This window comes from Xenia sp. Carnegie-2017, unplaced genomic scaffold (genome assembly GCF_021976095.1).
Source record: "Xenia sp. Carnegie-2017 unplaced genomic scaffold, XeniaSp_v1 HiC_scaffold_24, whole genome shotgun sequence".
NCBI classification, from domain to species: domain Eukaryota; kingdom Metazoa; phylum Cnidaria; class Anthozoa; order Malacalcyonacea; family Xeniidae; genus Xenia; species Xenia sp. Carnegie-2017.
In genome coordinates, this window is record NW_025813487.1 from 1,533,226 (window position 1) to 1,558,080 (window position 24,855).

Genomic DNA, 24,855 nt, shown 5'->3' on the forward strand with positions numbered 1-24,855 from the left:
GCTTTATAAATGCATTAGGATGTTGGTGGTCAGATGGTTTACTGTGGATATGGGATGGTTCTGATCATCTTATGAAAATAACCACTTCGTTTGAAAATTTTGTAGATTCTACTCAAGCAAAGCAATTAAACATTGGATTTAAACTTAAGGAAACCTTAACATTTGGTGATGTCTTAGTTTGTATTGACGAAGAAAAGTTTGTTCAAGTTGTTAGAATTACCAACGGTGAGATACAATACAACAAAAGACTTCCTGTCGATAGTTCAAAATTTAAAGCAGCAGCTGTATCCCCTGATGATTGTGTTATTTTAACAGTAAACAAAACAGAATACACATTATGGAAATGGGGAAATAACAACAATCAACTTTACTTGAAACCTTGGCATACTGCAAAATTACCCAAAACGTTTTTTATTGAAAATTTTTTTTTGCAACAGAGAACTAAAACTTACCTAAAAGTCCGTTGCTCTATAAATGATAGTAACCAAGCGGTCATTGCATTTCCTTTTGAAGACAACAATTTCCACAAGAAAACTGGCATTTATGTAATTAATATTAATTACAATTACGTGAGTACGATTTGGCAGTGCATCCATGGATTTTTATGGTCAAGCACATTCGTACATAAATCATATTTTATTGGTGAATCTTTTGGCACATTGGTTGTTGTAGATTTAAAGAGTGGTGAAATATGTGCTAAATTTGACAGATTTGATTCTATCTTTAATCTAACTATGCATTACAACACAGGAACTTTAGCTTTAATAACAAATGGTGGATGCGGAATTAAATTTATAAAACTCAATATTCCTGAATGAATCCACTAACTCAACCTTTTTTAGTTATATTAACCTATTGTATTTACCAACATTACATATCACTTAAAACGAACATAAAATGTTCTTTATATCACAAAAGGACAGTTATTTATGGTATCAACAACGAACTCAAAAATATTGCAGATAAATTTGTCCATATTCTTTGTTTTAACCGTGGAAAAACTGTCAGTTTCTAATTATGTAAAAATATCACGGCCAGAGAGAGAGATTAGTCTTTTGTAATGACAAGTAAAGATCTTTTTTATCCTATGATTCCCGTCAACTTTCAAATTTATATTTGGAGAATTCAACACTGTAACATTGTGAAAGTTGTGATGAAATTGAGAATATCACACGAAGATGTTGATTGTCGTAAGGATGGTAGCTTGTTTTACATGTGAAAATTACCAAAAGTGAGAAACTTTTGATCTCTGAACGAACTTCATGTTGATGGTTTACTTTTTATTATAAATGTATGGTCAGATAAATTCGTTATTTTTATTATATATTAAACGTTCACTACATAGAAATGAAAGAATGTCGACAACTCATTCATTGTGAGTTTGACAATATGGTGTTGTTGCAGATGAAGATTATTCTGTTTAATTATAGAGTGACTTTCTTTGAACATTCTTTCAAAAAGTGCGAATAAAATTTACCTTACGCATGTTAATATTGTAGAAACACATTTTGTATGGTGTTAAAAATTCACATTTATAAAACACCATCATGATGTCATGTCATGTCATTGGGTTTTATGGTCATTTATTGAAAAATGTGAGAGATCATTTCTGTACGTTTATTATGTACTAATGACCTTAAAGAAACAAAATGTTTTATACTGTTAACAAATCCGTATGTAAAAACATCATGATGACGTTATGTCAATAACTGTGATGAAAACTTTTACGATTTTGACATAAGTTCATTTGAACTGAGGAATTGAATTTTTCAGTAGAATTTTTCTGATTAAAATATTGAAGAATGATAAATTTCACTTTTCATTTCATTGCACCATAAATGCAATTATAAAAAGTTATTAAAAGAACAATGTATAACGTCATACGTATGTATGAACATTTACATTGAACTATGAAGACTGACTACATTCTACAAATATGGAAAAGATGCAAATGCAAAAGAGGAAAATGTAGAAACATGATCCAGATTTTAAAGTTCGTAATTAGAGTTGACAAGTTTTAAATTTTGTTTGCATGAGTATGTTGTTATTATGAAGGATCACGGTGTTCTATTTTTACACTTTGAAGATAAATAAAAAATCATCTTTAAACTAGTATTTTGTGATTAACTCTCAATTTTTTGTTGTCAATGTAAGAGGTCAAGTGCTGCAAGTAAATAGTTGTTTTCACTTGTTATTTTTTTGAAATGCATACTAAAATATTTCAGTTTCTATAGAAAAATTACTACACGATAGTCTATTTTAAAAAGCGTTCATTGAATTTCTAAGAGAAAAAAATGTCGCTAAGTAATTGCACGAAGCATAAAAACTTATGCGATCAACAAAAAAACAAGAGACACAAAGTAACCGGAGTCAGATTGTAAAAGAAAAATTTTAAACTACGACGTTATTTGAAACTGAATCAAAGGTTTTACCAAAATCAAAGCAGACCACTCAAACAAAATCTGTATGCTCGTTCAACCATTTTAAACATAGATACCAACGTTTGTTACCTTTACAACTTAACTAACATATCTTACTGAAAGTACTTAACAAAAAACGGAAAATGCCAAATAAGAAATTAATTTAACCTAGTGCAGAGAAGCCTATACCTCATCAAAGGAGCCTTTGTTAAAAGACATTATATCTTTTCTTACATGAAGTACGACATCTATATGTTTCCTGTTTCTAATTTGTTATTTGCATTTTTATTTGAGGGAGAAACTTTTCCTTCTTGTTTCAATGTAATAAACCATATTTAATCATTTGTACTTTGCTTGAAGTTTTCTCTTATGCCAAAGACGACAAGTACATCCAAAGTTTGAACGCTTCTACCAAGGTATTTATATAAACAACTAATATTTGAAATACCATCGATCAATTTTCTATAAAAGCGATTGTGTTAAGTAGCGTAGTCAGTTCTCAAGTTTAGTCACGCTATGAAAATTTCGGAACTTTATGATCATTTATTTCTTTGGAAACCTTTTGTTTTCATTGAGAGTCTTTCACTGATCATCAGAAAGCTTAATAAAATCAATTGTGTTTTTTTAATGTACACCGTGAATGTTTAACGACATCAAAACTCAATGTTCTAAAGCTATTCATCCGACATCACTATTTACTTAATAAAAACTTAAACAGAGAATATTGTTAGAGTTCATAGCTCGACAAAATAATGCAAACGTGGCATCATCGACATTCATTCATTGTCATTGATAACTTGTAGCAAAATCTTTCATTTTCCTTATTTTGGTCGTACAGTTTGTGTAAATTTTTTGTGAACTCTTCGAGAGTGTAGCTTTTAATTCATTCTTTGCATAGCCATAGTTTATCGCTAGTTTTGAAAGTAGAACTGAGTTGATATTACTTTAATTACCTTGTTGAATTTTTGTTGTAAATTTTTCATGTGAGATTCAAAATTTTGCTAAAAACCAATTGTTTTATGCATATGAACACCTTCACTGCCCCATTCATATAAATACAAAAACAAATAGTTCACCTTAGATAATAAACTCAAAAGAACATATAAAGTGTGAACAGACTATTAAACAGACAGTTGTAACATTTTAAAAGATCCAAAACATTCTTTAATAATTTTCTTTCCTCCACATATGTATAGTCTTGTAGTAACAATGGAAGTATTAAATGGCCGTAGGATATTTAGCTGTATTTAAGAAGTTGATATTGTCATATTTTTGTAATGTACCAGAATCAAGAAATATAAAATTTCATGATGACTATTTTGTATTATTTTCTGATCAAAATAATGCAAGCTGATTGATGAAGTGTAAGTATACTTGCTAGTAAAATATTTTTTGTATAAAATTCTTTGTAGCATAACATTTCTTTTCCCGTTAATACAATGCAAATAGTAGAGTAATTTGATATGGATATGGTTTCGAATTCCATTCCATTGATGTAGACATAGTTTTAAAATTATGTCATAAGTGATAAATCACTGGAAAATACTAAAAGACATGAATACAAACACAAATCTGTATTTTACTGTACATATTATCAATGCATTATTTGATAATGAAGTGCATTTGAAAACATTTTCTTGTCTGCATTCTTAGATATTCAAACTCTAAATATATAGTTTATTTATCTGTTTTAATTTGTCATGTAAAATTTTAAATTTTAAAGATGGTATTCATATCAGTAGCCACAGGTCTGTACTAATATATAATAGTTTGGTTGTAATAAAGTGAATGATTTAAACCTGGGAGTATCGTTACATGTTTGTAGATGTAGATTGTTCAGATTTGTGCAGTCATGAGAAAGATTGTTGTTGTTGATGTTAATTGATGTTTTGTAATTCTTAGTGGTAGTCATCTCCAGAATAAAGTGAGGGGTAAAAGTCAGGTTTTCCATATTTGTTGAAACGTTTGAGATATTTTGTACTTATTTCTACTTTTGTTTAAGGTTTGAGAAATTGGTGATAAACTGTCGACATGATTACAATTCTTTACAAAGTTCTTTCAAACATGGTAATCCTCCTCCACGTTATCATTATGAAAACAGAACATTTCATAACGTCAGGTGGTTATTATCTTACTGTGTTTATTTTAATCATTAAAAACCATTGAGTGAATGTATTTTCTCTTTTCTTTTATTTTGAGTGGATTTTGAATAAATTTCGTACTAGAAATAACGTTTTACATTCTGCTCGTAATGTCAATTGAGATTTCATAATTTGGCGTAATTTCTTTCAGTGTTGGACTTTGTGGGGTGGGGTTAGGATAAATAGGGTTTTTATAATACTTAAGATGAGGGATTTGTTTAGGGTGAGGAAGAAAGAAAAGAGTCATGGTGATGGTGTGCAACGCTTTTTCACCTATCTAAACCCTGTGCAATCCTTTCTCACCTATGTATTTAAACCCTACAGTACCGACCTCGAATAACATGACTTGACTCGCAAGTATCGAATAGCGAGTCACTCTCGAGTGTGAGAAGTTTGCGAGTGAATAAGTGAGTCGCTGTTTGCGAGTGAATCGAAATAACTCGCAAAAATTTCTTTCTCCAGTATTTGAAATTGACAAACATAATCTTAAGTGTAGTGACAAGTAAAATCACACCATCCCATTCATTTTTGTCGACGTGAAGTCAATGAAATTGTTTCAGAAACCAATCTCATATTTGAAACATATCTACAGGCAAGTGAATCGCAAAAGTTCTAACCATTTACTAAACACGTGGTCTTATATCGTTCTTGCTATTAAATGTCTATGGCCTTTATATCAATAGCGACTACATCCAAAACTCCAGGTCAACGAAGTTCTTTCCGAACCGAAATCAAAAGATTATACGTACACTCATCGCATAGCTACATTCCTTAAATATTTGGCTTTAAAGAATATTCATTTTTTGAATGCATTCTTTCCTAAGATTATAAATGTCCATAATCTAAGACTGTTAGAAGAAAATGTTTGAGCGCTATTTTCATTTACTCATTGATTGCGTGCCATTTACTTTACATTTCTCTATGGTCTCTACCGCTTTACGAATAACGTTTGTGCCATGAAAAATGTGAAGTTATTAAAATGCTTTTGTAAAAAAACTCAAAAGATTTTAACGTCATTAGGTCCCGAGATATTCCTTCAAATGAATAGTCGTTTTGCTCCAATGTTTCATAAAAAGATACAAAACCGTTGCCTTCAAAATGTTGAACGAATTTTACTTGTCACTACACTTAAGATTATGTTTGTCAATTTCAAATACTGGATCTTTATGATCATTTATTTCTTTGAAAACCTTTTGTTTTCATTGAGAGTCTTTCACTGATCATCAGAAAGTTTAATAAAATCAATTGTGTTTTTTTAATGTACACCGTGAATGTTTAACGACATCAAAACTCAATGTTCTAAAGCTATTCATCCGACATCACTATTTACTTAATAAAAACTTAAACTGTGTTTGCATTAGCCTGTACAAACGTGCGTATCTGAGCTACATCAATTATATCAATCAAAGATAATTTGCAAATGAATCATGAATACATGTTAGAGAAAAATTTTAAACTTTTTTCTTGAAGTTGTCTGTTTCGCATTACTATTATTTACAAAAGAACTAAAAGATGTTTTTTGTGTTTGTACTGGCTTATGCAAACCTTGAGACTTTTGTGAGAACTCTCTAGCTGGTGCAAACCGTCAACTTTTGGTGTAAAGCTTGCACTGACATTGTCTCCAGTTCTACCAAATGTCTCCTCTGTTTGCTTAACCCTGTACAACAATTAAGTATTTTTTATTTCCAAATCCCATCCTATATTCAGTCATCACCATCATCTCGTTCGAATCCTCTTCGTGGGTGTACAAGAGGTGAGGTGTGACCTTTCCCTTACTAATTATCAATATACAAACAATTAAATTTTGATTTTATCTACCTGTCATCCATTAATATCCATTCATATTAGCCATTAATGTCCATTCGTGTCCTTTATTGCAGACGCACAGACGGTCGTTGATATATATTTAAATTACGACTGTGAATTGGCTTTGTCGAATATCTTTCAAAGATTGATCAATGATTTGTCTAAAGATGCCCAAGGACGTCAAGCTATTGAATTAGGAGCGACACCAGTAAGTTGATGAATATGTTTCATAATGTTTACTTCTCTACATTCTCTTGTTTATATCTATGCTACTCGAAAAGGACTGAAACGTAGTCTATTATTATGAAAAGGACTGGGACATAGTCTATCAACATGAAAAAACTGGAGCATAGTCAATCAACATGAAAAGGACTAGAACATGTCTCTAATATTTTGTGCTGACAATGTTGATTATAATACATCTTTTTATCACGTTTTTATATGAATAGTATCAATGTCGTCTTATTTTTGTATGATTTTTCCAGGTTTAAGAACGCAGTATTCGTATCAAAGGTCTGGAATGTCTTTATTCTTAAATGTATGGTAGAATGGAGCAGAGATCTTTACTTTAAACCTGATTCTCAGGTGGATGATAATTTTGGTGAGTTTTAACATTTTTATGAAACTAAAGAAACTCGCATGTAGCGAATATAAACTTAATATTGTTATACATTTCGATAAGTTACCGCTTTATGATCCATTGTACCCCTCTTTTGATATCGGCTACTTTGACGATTTTTGTCTCCATCAAGATTCCATCTTTCTATACTCTTTATCCCCTATTTATCGAAGGTACTCCATTATTTTCTTATACACACGTTAATGTTCTTAATCAAAACTAGTTGTTCGACAATTGTAGTTAACCTCTCAGCATCTAAGTTATCCCTTAGTTATCTTTTTTACCCTTGCTGGTCTCGCGGTGGATCAAGGCAATATCTTAATGTTTATAGTTACTCATTGTTGACCCATGCTACCCTCAATGTTCTAGTCTATCTCTCAATAATCTATACTATCTTCCCGACGATCTAGGCTATCTGTTAATGATCTATGCTAACCTCTTATTGATCCATGCGATCCCTTATTGACCTCCAAATCATCATAGTTATTCCTCAATGTTTCTGTTTAATCTCTTCCATATAAATTTCCTGACAGATCTGGTTGATGGTGCACCAACAATTTCTCGAAAAGGAAGCACCAAGGAGAATGAAAACGGGGGAACCCGGTGATTTACAATCTCAAAAAACGGGGGGTAGTCAGTCGTCTCTTAATAGTACAAAAGCCATCGATAATGCTGAAGAATTTGAGAGTCTTAAACAGAAGAAGGAGACGAAAGAAAAGGGAATTCAATTGTAAGTTTGGTCAACAATTTTGCTTCTCTTCTGTACTTTTATTCAATTTTACCATTTACTTTAAGATTTAACAAGAATCCATCAAAAGGTATAGAATTCCTTCAATCTGAAGGTCTCCTTGATGCGACAGAAACCGAAGTCACTCAGTTCTTACACACTGATGATACACTAGACAAGGTGATGATCATTTTACTCCATTGATATCCCTTGTAATCGTTTAGTTTATGATACACTTGACAAAATGATGATCATTTTTGTCCGTCTATATCCCTTGCAATCCTTATGTTTCATTTCACATGATGTTGTCTTCTTTCACTAAAGTTTTCATTTTGTCACATTTGCACGCTATCTTTGAGGAATTTGTAGAAACATTAAATGTTGCTTTGAATTTTGACCCAGTGTGGCGTTTTATGGTTTTAGACTATGATTGGTGAGCTGATTGGTAATCCAGGACAGTAAGTATGTTTTTCACGTGAAAATCACGTTAAGACGTTTGATTCTCATCTTAAGTATTTATTTCAACATTAATTGAGTCAAGAAAAGTTGATTATGTTAATTTGTTATGAAGTCCATGGATGGTTTGCTCATGATACATGAAATAGTAAATCAGAAAATTTAATCGTAAAATCAAGAATGTTTAAAATATGTTTAAGGTTGCATTAAACTCCATGTAAAATGACAAAAGCTCTTTGAAACTATGCATTATCTTCAAATGTCTTGGTTATTTTGTCCATAAAAAACAAAACAATTTTTAAATGCTAAAAATTTCTCTATCCAGTGAATAATATTAACAGAATTCAGTAAGATTTGCTACTGTTCAAAATAAGCAAACAATAGTAGACTTAGATCTATTATTCGTCATGTCCTCAACTGTTCTTCATATCCTCAACTGTTCCTCGTGTTTTCCTATACTTCTTAGATATGAACGGGAGATTATGAACGCCTATATAGATCAGTTGGATTTCACTGGGACCAATCTTGTGCAAGCTCTGCGATTGTTCTTACATAACTTCCGGCTTCCCGGTGAAGCGCAAAAGATCGATCGACTCATGGAGAAGTTTGCGAGTAGGTTCTGTGAAACGAACCCAAAGTAAGGACATGATTTGTGTCTTGTTATCTGTTGTTTACATCTCGCATTGCAGGCTGGTTAATGAAACTTACGAAATGACTTTTGTCTATGAACCATGTGTTAATTTTTTTTTCATTTAACATCAACAATAATTTAGGACTAGTTTTTGACGATTTTTGTTTTTTTTTATGTATTTTGTCATCGAATTTTAATTTTTCGAGTTTCGAGGACTGCAATTTGCCGTTAGATAGATGTAAAGTGAGTTGTTTGAACTGGGAGTATTGTTACATGTTTGTAGATGTAGATCATCCAGGTTTGTACTGTCCTGAGAAGGACTGTTGTTGTTGATGTTGACTGACGTTTCTACAACCTTATTCATGTACAAACATGTCTAGATATAGCTAGGTTAGACTGTCTATGATAAACTTTCATTTTATATTTATCATTTATATTTTAGTGACGATTTGTTTGCTAGTGCAGACGCTGCCTACGTTCTGGCTTATTCTATCATCATGTTGACTACTGATCTACATAGTTCACAGGTTACACAGACTTACTTCATTTGCAATGGTTTTCTATAAAAGCAACTTTATGTCCAAGATCACGTGACTCCATTGTGGTCACGCGAGATTTTCATGGCGTTGATATGGAGCCTTCATTGGAATCACGTGAAAAATTAGCCTTTAGATGCGACATCGTAATCACGTGAAATTTTTTTTCAGGTTAAACGGAAGATAACGAAAGAACAGTACATTCAAATGAATCGTGGTATAAATGACAGTAAAGATCTTCCATCTGAATATCTTGAAGCAATTTATGATGATATTGCACAGAATGAAATCAAGATGAAACATACACCAAAAGTGAACAGTAGATACGATGCTACATGTATGTATTGGAACATTAATACGAGAATCAAGGCTTAACTGAAAAAATTGTACAGATGCTAGGTAAAGGTCTTGACTGCGAAGTGTAGAGTCCTAGTCTGAGATGAAGGTGAAGGTCTTGAGATGGAGGTGTTGGTCTTGAGATGGGTGTAGGAAAGGGGCTTATATTGGATATTGTGATGTTCGGTGTTGGTCTTAAGAGAGCTCCAATGCATTTTCATGAAAGTAAAGAGATTTTTTATTGTGCTTCCACTTTACAGATTTACAAAGTGAGAAACATCGTCGTATGTTGTATTCTATGGAAATGGAGCAGATGGCGGAAAACGCCAAAACACAAATGGAAGACGTGAGTCATATTCAGACGGATTTTGTCACGGCGACACAGATTGGTCACGTGAAGACAATGTTCAAGGTACGGGGAGTGGAGTCTGGAGGTTAATGTTTATGGTGTATGTAAGGATTGATTAACGAAGCGTTAATTGTGGTGTCAACTTATACGGACAGTGCCAAATACGGGGGGCGTAGATTTCAAAACATGATGACATTCATCTTAATCTTGTCAAAGAAAAGACTTAGATTTTATGTAATGAATGTTTGCGATGGCGAAGAGTAAATCTGTTTGATAATCTAATATTTTAACTGACCAATGAATGGTTTGACTGGATTTTCTATTTAAATAATCCACTACTTAAGCTAAATCTGCTTCTTACAACCGGCTCCAGTCTCCATTGTTGACCATTTTGTTTTGTGTGTTTAAGGTTGCATGGAGTCCGTTTCTTGCCGCGTTCAGCGTCAATCTACAAGACAACGACGATCCTTCTGTTGCTTCATTTTGTCTTGATGGAATCCGCTGTGCAATACGAATATCTTGCATATTCAGCATGCCTGTAAGTTGATAAACACACAACATTCTGTTCATTTTTCTATATTTGGGTACGAAATAACGACATTAATGTCTCTTAGAATACTTTTCATCCCCTGGTGATCCTTTCCCGGACATAAATATATATTCAAAAATATGTTAAATGTTGAATTGTTGAAATTTATAAATATATTTACGTAGTTACATACACGTCGTGTTCTTTGCGTGTTATATGTTCAAGGTTTAGATGATACTCATATGTATACAATAAAAACAGATGTTTGTTTACCTTTGAATTAATTGTCTGTTTGTGTACATATATGGATATATCAGGATGCATGTGAATGTGAAATAATCTTTTCTTAAAAGTTTTTCAATTATTACAGTTAGTTATAATGATGTTAGGGAATATGAATGGAGATTCTTTACCATTAAGTTCATTTTTCGATATTCCTAATAACTCTTTTCACATTGTAGTTGGAAAGAGATGCTTTCGTACAAGCGCTATCCAGGTTCACTTTACTTACTGCGACCAGTGGCACGCATATTCATGAAATGAAAACAAAGAACATCGAGACGATGAAGACACTTCTTACCATCGCTCAAACGGATGGTAATTACATCGGGAAGTCTTGGCTCGAGGTAGAGAGAATCATCTTGCTATATATTATGATTGGTGTCTACGACTGAAAATATGATCGATTGTTTTTTTTCATCAAAGGAAAAAGTCTAGGTCTTGTCTGTAGTGGAAACTTCACGATATTGCTACAGTCTTTAACTTTCATTTTTCCAAGTGCTTTGTTGACCGTATTCCATACCCTTCATAAGAGAATCGTATCACAAATGTACATCTGTAATATATATGCATAAGAAAATAAAGTTTTTTCTCAAGATATTTTTTATTTGAAGATATTTTCTACGTATGTATTTAATGTTTATGTTCGTCTTGTTGGAGACTCGTTTTCGTTGCTCAAATGCTCGTTCCCCTCGGCGCGTCTTTTTACGTTTTCCTAAAGTCATTGTTTTCATTCTAGATACTGAAATGCATTTCCCAACTTGAATTGGCTCAACTTATCGTTACTGGTGTGAAAACGCGATACCTTCACACGGCGTCCAGCGGTGTTACTAATTCACCCACAGCATTCACCACAAACAACAAGACATTTTATGATATAACCTCAGGTTGCTTATAACATTGTTATGAAGCTCATAGAAAAATGTCAAATACTAACGTTGGGTGCTTTTCTTTGTTTGTATTTCTATGAAGGTCGGATATCTGTTGCCGCTGACTCGAAAAAAGCGGCTGGCTTACAGGAAGCCTTTGGGGAGACCGCTGCACGAAGTGTTGTCGTTGCAGTTGACAGGGAACGTTTACTTTAATGATAGCTATGTGGATTGTGTTTTGTGACCTATCTCCCACCCCAGGGGCGATGCTAGAACGTTAATGCAGGGGGAGAGGTGTTTATTCATATATATGGTCATATATTCCGCTGTGACCAACTAATTTCTTTTCAAATGAAAATATCTTTTAAACCAAATCAGTCAAGCAAAACTAAATATATGAATATTCACCCCTCCCATTTAGCGTTCTGGCTTCACAACCCCCCTGCCCCCGTCCCAGGATTCTTTAAAATTGTCTTTAAGCTGTAGTGGGGCTTGTAACAGCAAGAAATGACGATGGATGATTCTCTATGTAGACATGTTCATTGTCCATGTTAGCAGAGTCCTGAGAATGACTGTTATTGTTATTGTTGACTGACGTTTTGACATCCTTAGTGGAAGTCATCTTCAGGCTTAAGTGAACGAGAGAACCTTGAACATAAACATGAAAATATAATTTTGAAGAACTCGTGCACTGTCCATACGTTATGTTCTCTCAGCAGAATATCTTCATCTCAACTTCTTCATTGTGTTTTATTACGTTTAGAGTTTTCACGGGATCAGTGAAACTGGATGGTGATGCTATCGGTAGGTTTGCATTAAACTGCATCTTACATAAGATTTTTATACATCTAACTTGACCATCCTTTATCCCAAGTACCCAAATTTCTAGTACCCAAATCCCCAGTGTCTAAATCCCCAGTTCTCAAATCCCAAGTATCGTTATCTCCTGTACCCAAATCTCAAAATGTTTTCGTTTTTCTCCTAAGTCGATTTCGTGGAAGGTTTACGTCAAGTCTCGGAAGTTGAGCTTTCCAATCCTACAATGATACGTATGTTTAGTCTGCAGAAGATCGTAGAGATTGCTTATTACAATATGGGTCGTATTCGGCTGCAATGGTCACGAATATGGACTGTGTTGGGAGATCATTTTAACAAGGTTAGCAATTATTAACGACCAAGATTGTATCTTGATATTATGGATAATAACATCACGTTGTTATGATGTACTCAGGTATAGTAACAAGATGATCGTTGTCTTCAATGCTCTACCAACTAAACTATCAGATCAACTGTGAACTATGATGATATTTTTAAACACAGTTCTAGTTTCTTTCATATCTTAATATCATAGATAATAACATCACGTTGTTGTGATGTACTCAGGTATAGTAACAAGATAATCATTGTCTCTCCAATGCTCTACCAACTAAACTACCAGATCGACTTTGAACTATGATGTTTTTTCAAAACACAGTTCTAGTTTCTTTCATAGCTCAAGTATAAAAACAAGATAATCAATGCTTTCATCTCCAATGTTCCACCTACTGTAGTACTTCTCCATCTTAGATAATTTATGTGCCATTTTAGTGTGGTTGTAACCCTAATGAAGAAGTTGCGTTCTTCTGTGTCGACTCTTAGCGACAATTATCCATGAATTTCTTGGAAAAGGGGGAATTGCCAAATTTCCGATTTCAAAAGGATTTTCTCCGACCCTTTGAATACATAGTGAAGAAAAACAGGTAAATTTATGCAGGAGTGAATTCTCTCAGAAAATGTAAAGTTTCTTGCAGCTTGAAAATCCTTCTCTCAAAGAAACAAAATTTGTGGCAGACTTTGCAGATTCTTTTCCAAGTTGAAAATTTTACGAAGAATTTTACGAAGTAAGTCTTCCAATCAATCGCTCTGTTTTGTCTGTTATAATTCCAATTATTTGATTAAAATTCTTTCTTCGATATCTTTATGAACTTGGCAACAAGGACTGCAATTTTCAGTCTACGATTTGCTTGAATCAACAACTGGACTTTTCACATTTTAGTTCTTCCACAATTCGTGATATGGTCGTACGATGTGTCACACAAATGGTGCATTTGCAAGCCGCAAACATTAAATCTGGTTGGAAAAATGTTTTCTCCGTTTTTCATTTGGCTGCGTCCGATCATGATGAAAGAATCATGGAACTCGCTTTTCAAACAACAGGTTTGTAGTTTAAGGAAGGAGGTTTTTCTTCTAATCTTACCGCCGACCTGTCTGTTGTGCTCTTGGGTAAGGTTCTTGTATCTGTGCAAATTTTAAAATTTTAAAATAAAAATGGTTGCATATGTTTGAAGAAATGATGGTGAATCCGTTTCCAATCTTGGACTACTTAGACCTCTGTAAAATATTATTAAATTAAATTGAAATTGAATTTGAATATCATTTAAGTAAATGTGTTTCTCGGATGTGACGGAGAACTTCGTTTATTTTGCAACAAGAATTTTATGTGTTCGTTCTTTTCCATGGTAATTCAGCCATATTCGTATAAGTTTTCGAGGTAAACTTTTATTTACCATAAAGTCGATGGCTGTTCGCCTCATGATGCATGAATGAAAATTAAACGAGAGTTAATGAAGAAATGAAATAAATGTATGAAACATTTTTTCGTTGATTCAAATTACGAGTCAAAAGGCAGAGTTTTTTGAACTTTTCTAGCCCTATTTTTCTACTGTTTCAACGGCACTTGTAAATCAAAGCTTTGACCGATTCATTTATCCCACAAGATTATCAGTGTATAAATTTCACATCCCACATTTTTTCTTTCAGCCACGATTTTTGAGAAATATTTCTCCGCGACCATCGACTCTTTTCAAGATGCCGTCAAATGTCTCTCGGAATTCGCATGCAACGCAAGTTTCCCGGACACGAGTATGGAAGAAATAAGACTGATACGAAATTGCGCCAAATTTGTTTCCAAAAATCCTGTGGTACGTCGATTGAAATCTACTTTCTTTTCACCTTTGAAATGATTTAAATTTTGCAAAATCACATCAAAGCTAACCACTTTGGATCAAATCAAATCCAAATCATCTATTTCAATCGCTTTTTCGTGTAGCATTTTCCAATGGCGTCTGTTTTCTTTTCTTTTACAAACAGATGTTTAAAGACTACGGAGTAGAGGATGCTGGGATATCAGAGCAGGACAGAATCTGGGTGAAAGGCTGGTTTCCAGTCCTTTTTGAGCTTTCGTGTATCATCAACCGCTGTAAACTAGATGTCAGAACAAGGTATGGTGGAAATATTGAGTTGTATGTACTGTATAGATTAGTATGTATTGTATAATTTTAATGTGAGCTATTTTCCATCCATCAACTTGAGACCTAACCGTGATGTTTGAAATCATGAAAACATACGGGAACACGTTTCTCCAACATTGGTGGCGTGATGTGTTTCAAGTTGTGTTTCGAATTTTCGACAACATGAAACTACCAGACAGACAGATAGATTGGCAGGAGGTTAGAAAACTGTCTTTATTGTGCTTTTATTATATGGCAAGCGTCACTTCCGGCTAAATGGCGCGCTTTGATTGGCTAAGAAACAATTTTGCCGGTCCATTATTCTCCCGTAATCGACCACGGTTCAAAACACGTAGTTTATAATATGTCATTATTGTGGTCTTATTGTCTATGATTGCCATAAACACACATTATATCGCAAAAAGTCAACTTATATACACGACTATCCAGTTCCACATTGAATAATATTCATTTCATGTGTTCATGTCTATCCACCTTCATTCCTCATTCACCCAAATGATCGACAATGTCGTCTTTTTCCCAAGCACCAGCAAGCGAGAAGATGAAGATACTATGGCTGAATTACATGTCAGTTGTAATTACAGTCGTTGTAGGCAATACTGAGATAAATGGCTTGGTTGTGATGTTGTTATATTAAAGTTGCCCTTGGTGGCATAACAAAGTTCTTAGCTGAAGCACAGAATATGTAATATACAGAAAGGTCACTTGTGTCGGAACCTTTGATGTTTTTATCCTCAAGCATATTGTGCCGCGCATATCGACTGCCATTATCCCACAAGATATTTAGGGCTTTTCACTTGTTTCCAAACACTGAAATGAACCGATGTCATTTCTTATATTGAAATATTTTAAATTTCATTACGAAGAAATGACGTCATGTAATTGTAGTGGTTGGAAAGAAATGAAAAACCCTAAATATATCTTGCTGGAATAATAGCGGCCATGAGGACGCAGTGCACACTTGAGTGGCTCTTCTGTATAATTATTATTCTGTGGTTGTAGGGATGGGTTGGTCACAAAGTCATATATGCATTTCTAAATCTGTAGAGAACAATTGATTTCACTGGAAGTTAATACAGCAAAACATGAATATGTGAACATCCCTATATATCGAGTTCACAACTGGTTCCTCCTTCTTTAGAAACGTAAAAATTTCAATAACTATCTTCAAGAGACTTTATAGAATAAACGATTTCCTTGGGTTGAATTCCTTAAAGTTCCTTATGTGTTGTATACAGGCTTGTAAGATCCTCTTTCACCTGATTGGTCAAACTGATTCTGTAAATCACCTACAATGGTGTAGTAAATCCTCTTTCACCTGATTGGTCAAACTGATTCTCTAAATCACCTACAATTGTGTAGTAAATCCTCTTTCACCTGATTGGTCAAACTGATTCACAAAATCTCCGGCTTTGGTGTAAAAATAGCCAAATTGCAAATTTTACGAATTTTACTTTTCTTCACGAAATACCAAAAGAAATGATAAAACTGAACTATGTGATCACCGGAGTGCTATCGTGTTGATTACACTATTATATACACAATGAAAGTCGGACTATTTAGTTAAAAAATAGCCATTTGAATACCATATGTAGCTACAACCGTATTTTTCCAGGAAGTGATTGTCAACTATAATCGAATCAAATGCGCTCTTTGAGAGTTTTGCATCTTGGTTTTTGATGTTTATTTACCCAGAGCTCAACTTTCATACAATTTCATGTCTTGACATTGTTATAAGTAACAACGATACACTGTAGTCAGAGTTGTTTACTTTCAATAATCGTACATGTCTCATGATGATTGGTGACTTTGTTTTTCATTATTTCAGGGTCTCAACACTCCTCGACGAACCGCTAAACGAAAACACGACGGAATGTTTCCACATCTTACCTCTAACCAGCTCTTTTTGTTTTGCGAAGTGCTGGAGAACTCGTATAAGTTTGCTAAAAGCTTCAATTGTAAGAACGAGCTGAGGACGGCGCTTTGGAAAGCTGGTAAACGCTTCATTAATATATTGTAGCATTTGACACGAGCGACACATTTTTGTACAGTTTCTATTTGAATTGAAAATTAATACACGAGTAAAAACATCACATTCAAAACGTTCAAGCAAAAAGGCAAATTTGTGGCTGTCCTTCCTATTAGGGCACCCACTTCAAAAGCTGTGAATGTCCGTATACCTAGACACCCACATGCAGCGTGACCAAGTTTCTTTACCAGATTTGGTCCTATGAGCTTAAACTGTCCTCCCCCCCTTTTCTGAATGTTGAATCTACATAAAACAGGTGGGAAATTCTAAGGTCATTAGACCAAGTCTTGTGAAAGTAAAAAACATTTGCTTTTATGGTTATACTGCACGCATGGTTTTTTTCTGATAAATAAAGATTGAGGACACAAAAGTAAACTTTTCCCTTGCTTCATTCATTATACACTTCTCAGTATAATTTCTTTGATCATTTGAAGGTTTCAAAGGACAGTCGAAGACCAATTTATTGAAACGAGACGTCCAGTTTTGCCTGCCTGTTGAGAATCCTCTTTCGCATGTACGATGATGTTGCGAGAAAGGAATCATGGGAAGGCGTCGTGGAAAAGGTGTTGAGGTACTGCTTGGGATTAGCAAGATCAATAAACCATGTACATCCCCACTTTTAGAAACCATTTAAACTTTTCCTCGAGGGCTTGATTTGATTTTTCTTTTTCTTTCTTTTTAGGATCTGCGATGAAGCTTTGAGGCAGTTTCTTGAATTACAGTCAGTTGGTCACAGGGATGCTTGGACGAGTTTACTATTGTTTATGTTTACCAGAATTCTTCGTTTGAACGATGAAAGAGTGAGTAGTGATTTTTATATGTTTAAATGATGGAAATGATGTGCCGTGTTGCACTCCCCCCTTCTTGTAAAGTACGAGCAATCGTCAACACTAGACAGCACATTGCAAGAACAACATCAGGCTTCGTCATCTCAAGCTTCCACATCAAGATCATCTTGTTCGATAAGAGAGCAGGAGTTTAGGCGGTTGTTTGCACCTTATAGTCGAGCTAACAATGGAAAAATGTTTTCTCATCCACCAGCAAAACGTGGTCGATCTAATTCGTGGGGACAACAAGGTCGGTGTTACAAACCATGAGCAAGATTGTGTGCCTACTGGATTTGAAAAAATTAAATTACAAAAAGCTGGTCTTGGACGTAGACGTATTTCTTTCCATAAAGATTCAAGTGTAGCCAAAGTGAAGGCAAAATTAGAAGAGATCTATCCCCGGCTGGTATCAGGCGGTGGTTTTGAGATATTAGGGAGTGGTTTATCACCCAAAGATTTGTATCTTATTACCCCTCCACAAAATATTGGATATTCTGTCCACTTTCTTCGTGATAGTTCTGGCCTAGGGCGGGCAATTGCATATATTAGACTAGTTCAAGCTGATCTAGATTCCTCATCCTTGGAAACAGATGATCATGCTCCTGCAGGAGATGCTGAAGATCAATGTATGCTATAAGCTTGCCTTAATTCCTATTACACATTTACTGTGAAAATACCATACTGTTTTTTGTTCACCTACTTATTTTGAAAATTGAAAGTTTTGTATCTCAGATAATATTCATGAATAATTTTTTATGAGGCAAGTTTTTCTGGAACTCCATTAATGTCTGAAATGCATGAAATGTTTCCTGACCTTCATAATATAGCCATAGAAGAAGCTGTAAGATTTTGTGAGGGAGACATTGAAGTGGCAGTTTCATCATTGTTGGATCACAGTAAGTACTTATATCATTATATTAAGTTCCATGTATGGGATTATCAATATATTTTGGTCGTAGCATTGACTCCATTGAGGCTGAATGGTGGTGTGAAAAGACAAATATTTTATTTTTCATTTTTTTAATAAAAACCTCCAGATAATGAATGAATTAATGTGTTTATACATGTAACTTCAAATTTTAAAGGCAAAGGAATATTACTTAAAGGAGAGATGCCTAATTATGGTGCTGTTGATAGCGCAGACTCAGATTCAGAAAATCTTCAAAATGCAACAGCAGTTCTTCTGCAAGAAGGTAAGAAGAAATTAATAGGTACATACATGCTGCTAAACACTCATAAATGCATCATAATTGCATCATTTATCTTAATTATTTTCAAAAGAATCGAGTTATAAATGATTTGATATAGTTTTCTTGATTGGTTAAAAATGATGCTTTGCTTCATGCATGACTTTTAGCTTGTTGCTTTAACTGGCAATATGCTCCTGCAGCACAATTTGGTCTCAATATGAACAAAGTTGAACATGCTTTTTGTAATTTTTGCTTGCTGTACTTAGGTGTAGAAGTTGTGATATTGGTAAGCTTAGTCTAGCAAATACTTGCTGAGTTGTATTGCTACAATAATCATTTCACGGGTTTTCTATTTAAGAACAAAAGAAGACAGTCATTGAAGAGTATCGAGATGCTACAATTGTCAGTGACAGTCCAGTATTTCGAGTTTATGTCAACCTCATGGCAAGTGACTTTCCCAATGACATTTTGTGAATTTACAAGAATCACAGTAGTAAGTTGTGTGCTCGGTTCAGTGAAAGCTTAAAAACGAAACTTCAGTTGGCAGTGGTCCTAATAATGAAAATGATTCTTGATGGTTTTCCACTGTATGCTGAAGAAAGGCCCAAAACTCTTGTTTTTGAATGAGAAAATGACCATAATGTTCCTGTAGCCAACTCACTTTTGAGAAGTACAGGCTTCTATAAGTGCATTAGAAGAATGATTGCACATTCTTTCCTACATGCTGGATCACCACTATTTGGAATTTCTAAAGTAGTTGTTGATTATTTGGGGCATATTGGCTCTGAGGAGGGCTAGTACCTTTGGTATCTGGCTGCTGCACTCTACCTGATTGGGTGGACGGGCATCACTGGTCCCCACTCATCCCTAAATCTCTCACATGTGGCTCCAAGCGCCATGCCCCGGTACAACGTCTCAGCAGGCGGGCTAAACCATGTGAGGGGGTGGTGTTTACACTGCACCACTGTTCTGACGAGCAGCGACAGGCAGCCAACGGCCAGGGAGGAGGGTCCAAAGGAATGACCCAACGACCAAGTGTGCTCCACCCATGGATAAATGGTCCCACTGCCTTGTGGGCATCTTCGGGAGAAGAAAAGGCTAAGGAGTAAACCTGACAGAAATCCGAAGTGGGGCCCCTAAGGAAGTCTGCTGACATACCCTGTCATCTTTCTGGCAGCTCCTGCAGCCAAAGCGATTCCAAACTGTAGCACTATGTGTTCCTTTGGACTACATCGTCTAGGCCGAGAGGGGAGTCTTGGAGTTTGGGCAGCGCAGGACTTCCATACTACATGCTCAGGAATCAGTACGCCACACCCCATATGAGGCGCTACTGACGTCATCCTCGCTTCGCGACGGACTTCCATCATGTGACAAAGATGAGATTCCTTTAATAGAAGTTGTGGATATACCTGACATTGACCTGAGGATTGCATTGAATGAGGTTTGAAAAGTTTTATTGCACCTGAGCATTCCTTTTCAGTATTTTTTTTAGCTAATCATGTGTTTTATGACATAGTTGAACAGCCTTGGCAAAGACGAAGCTCCTGGAACTGCATTCAAAGATGTTTAAACTCAGTATAGAGCTGAAGCTTCGATTTTAGATACATCATTCTCTGGTGCAAATTGTCATGTTATTGCCCAGCAAATCATGTTACATGGTGTCATTACCCATAGAAAATCAGAGTTGCAAGATCTAGCTGATGGAATGAATGAGTTTGGATTGGTTGATTTCCTGAAGAAACACAAAGATGTTGTTCAACCATAACTTTTTCCACAATCAACTGCTTCTCTTATTAATGAAGACGACTTAAAAAGAATTATTGAATTTAAAGAAGAAGAAGGCCTTCGTTGTAATTAACTGATGTTGTTTTTGAAACAATACATTGATCTAATTGATGGGACAACTAGTGGTAAGTGTTTTTGTAGAAAGATACAGGGAAGGTTGTAAGTGGTTGTGGTCATTCTATGTATGTGTTTATGTGTGAATATGGTTTGCTTTTTAATATTTGCACATTGTGCGAATTAGTTCAGAAAAAACGATGTGCAATTTTTTTGACAAAAGTGTTTATTTAGAGGCATAAGCTAATCGATATTACGTTAATTATTATATAGTGCTATTTGCTAATTTAATATTTTTAAACGTGAACAAATTCATATGACTTACGACAGTGCTTTTCGTTAAAACCGCTGATTTTTGCACATCGTTTGAAAAAGTGACGTGCAATTGTTTTCATTTTAGCTAAAGCGATGTGCAAAGCACATTGCACACCGTTAATTCGCACACTGATTTGCACCACAACTGATTATATATTATATGTTGGAGCAGCAGCAACTTTATCTGTTTCAACAATATCAATGTCAGTAATATTTTCTTGCTTTAAATTTGACCTTTGTTTCCCCCAATAAAACTTAAATGTTTGACTGTTTGAGGTATTAGTTATATTAATACTTTAATACCTGTCCATTCCTAGGGGGAAGTCTTAAAGATCTGTTGTCTTTTTGGACTGGGTGTGATTTATTGCCTGCAAATAGTGCGATCCTGCATCTCAAAGTTGACAGAACAAAAGATCGTAATCTGCCTCCAGAAAGTAGAACTTGTTTTCATTTGTTAGTTCTTCTATGTTATGAAAACTTTGATGAACTGAAAGCTAAACTGGATAGAGCTTTGCAATTTGGTTCAAGAGGATTTACCAATATTTGATCTTGAAACAGTTTATGCATCTCTTTCAGCCATAACATAGCTTGTTGCAGCTAATATGGATGATGCACAAAATTGAAATATTTTTATTCTCTGTTTTGGATATCATTTTTATAGTTAAAGACTTAAAGTGAATATGTTAAAGCTTCATTAAATTTTGTTCTGGCAGTGCATCAGCATTTATGTGCTAAAAAATGTTTTCTGCTAAAATGTTTGAATAATCAACATAATATAAAATTTATAGCCTTCCTTGCCATACGTATCTTCTTTGGTATTATCTGAATTGACACCAACAAACAATAGGTCAAGTAGCTTTTCTTGTTTTGTGAGTTCACAATGTCACTTGTCTTCCTGGTGCAGTCTGGTATTTACAAACTGAAGCACCTCAATGTATATGTCAGCACCATTATGATTAGAAGGCCTTAAAGGATTAATGGTTCTTTGCAGCTCATCAAGATCTATTTCATTCAATGGAATGTTGGTTACTGGAACAATCACTTACTTGCTGCTGATCTGTTTCATGACTTGCGTAATTTTGTGTAAAGGTGGTGGAAATTCTTGGTTTACCTTAGTGAACTGGAACATTAAATTAGATTTTGACTTTAACATACATCAATAAAGCTTTGGATCCAGTCTGATGATTATAATGTAAAGCGTAGTCTAAAAGTAAAGCCATGAGTTATTGCATAAAAATACCTTCTGTATATGGTCATTTGAGAATCCATAGCTGTTCAGGTGATAGATTTCTTTCTGTTCTAATGAGAGATCTATTGTAATCTTCCTGGAAAATTTCCAAATTTCTGTTAATAATTGGACAAAACACATAATGAATGCAAACACATGCTTTTCATTTGATGGATCCAATATTCCATTACTTTCCATATGATAGAATAAATGATAAAAAATATTTGTACAACCAACAAAAAGATCTCGCCAAAAGCGCTCAATCCGGTGGTTGTGCACACTTCTTCCGGTAATATGACTGCCACGACCGGGTCCTCGCAAATGGTGGTTTAACATAAATTGAGCAATACCAACATTTTCACCTCCTTTATCAGTTCTTACTCTGGATGGCAGTCCATATTGAGATACAGCAGATAGAAATAGATTTAGAACAGTATCAGCTCGATTGTTTGTGCTACAGCGAATAAATACCAGCAAACGTGAATAGCCATCTATTCCTGCATGAGTCACAAATCTCCATCTAAAAATATGAAACTACTAGCACATTTGTATGCAAAACTAAGATTTATTAACGCCCTAAAATAGGTATTTTTTAGTACCCCACCTAATCAATTTGTGATTGCCATCAACATACCAAAGTGACAAGGGGCTAGTAACATGATATTTACGTCTGTGCACTGCTCTAAGAGACAAAGCACGAAACAATGTACACTGTGGATGAACTCTTCGCATCATTTCACGAATCCTGTCCTGCTAAATTCGCAAACCTATTGCTAACAATAATCCTGACATACGTTTTAGCCAAGATTGGGAAACTCGTTCGTTAGGTTTCTTATGACCAACTCGAGATCTAAATCGTTAACGTCAGAATAACAATTAGAAACTGATAAACCAAACTCGTTCATCCTTTCAATGGTTCTTTTGCTGACTCCCAGAAGATTTGTCGTATCTTTCACTGTAAAACGCTTATCCAAAAAATAACGCAGAATATCTTCGTTTACTTCATACATTGGTTGCCCTGGTGTGCCATTGAAAACTTGAGGGCAGTTCAATGAAGAAGATGGATTAATATCATGATTAACATCGACATTAAAAAGTTCTTTTGCCCTTGAGATTAACTGCAGAACAGCCTCTTCAAGCTCAAACACTTCAGCAAATCGCAACGTAGTATGGTAAAGGAAGTCAATACGAAAAACGCAAAAATCCCGATCTGGACTTCTTTCGAGGTCAGCAATACAACCCAAAACAAAGTTGCGAAGGAGTTTTACAAAGTATAACCTGTCTGCCATGTTTTATGGTTGTAGCTAATAGGTAAAACAATTGGTTTATTTTGTTTTCATTTTTACCGCATTAAGAAAATAAATTATAAATAAATTATAATGTGATTAAATATAATTTGATGTTTTGCGAGTCACGAATAATGTTACGTCATCATAATGGGATGTTCAACAACAAAATGAGTTTTAACAGAAATTGTACAGGACAAAATCCGATTATGAAATTCCAGAATGGAATATGATCAAGACAAAATGCACATTGCAAAGGACAAAATGCCCATTAGTAATTGAAAATATAGCTATTAATTTTGGGGGATATCATCCTCCATAAGTTGTCATAGAGCTTTTTGTTATCTTCTGCTTCAAAAAATTCTTTCGATTACCGAAATAAATATAAAAACAAGTCCTGTCCAAGTTTCCACATCATTGCCTAGAAGTCAATCATCTTTAGAAAATGAGTTGATGTAACTCAATTTCTCACGTACAATTCACCACGACATGATGTCCTTTGGCGTAATTTTATTTATAATTATACGTTCTCGCATAATTTTGATTATAACTATCCGACAGCCGATAAATTTGAATATAAAGCCGTCAATAAGTAAAGGGAGATGCAAAGCCATACGGCTTCAGTTTATGTTACCCGTCGTCTTCAGTTTATCTTATCAGGTGTATTAAGGGCGTGGATTCAAATACTTTCTTCTTATTAGTCTGTTTCTTCCAGGGGCGGATCTAGAGTATGTCAAATCCGTCGCGCGACTGATGTTTGAAATTCAAAAATTACCTATTCATATTAATTAAAAATTCATTAATTATTCTTATTTTCTTATCGCATTTACTTCGTGATAAAAATCCCGCATATTCATTATTGAAAACTAATGACTAATCCAATGAATATCTCGTTGGTAACCAGATCAGTTGAATTTTAATTGACCTGGAATAACCGACTGATAAGCGGGGTGGCTTGACTGGTTCGACGGATAAAGGAGTCTATGAACGTCAAAAACGCTTATTTTATTGGTCAATAGCCAGATCAGTGGACAGTCTGGAATGGTCTCGACTGATAATAAGGGTGGCCGGACGTATAAGGGAGTCCAATTGCTATCTTACAATTGGTTCATTTGAATTTTTGCTTTATTGTGATTGGTTTGACGGATTTCGA

At 34.7% G+C, this 24,855-nt stretch overlaps 1 pseudogene; it reads left to right on the forward strand.

Annotated features, from left to right (window-relative positions):
* Positions 1 to 2,698: 2,698 nt before the first annotated feature.
* Positions 2,699 to 21,867, forward strand: LOC124451234 (annotated as a pseudogene).
* The last annotated feature ends 2,988 nt before the right edge of the window (positions 21,868 to 24,855 follow it).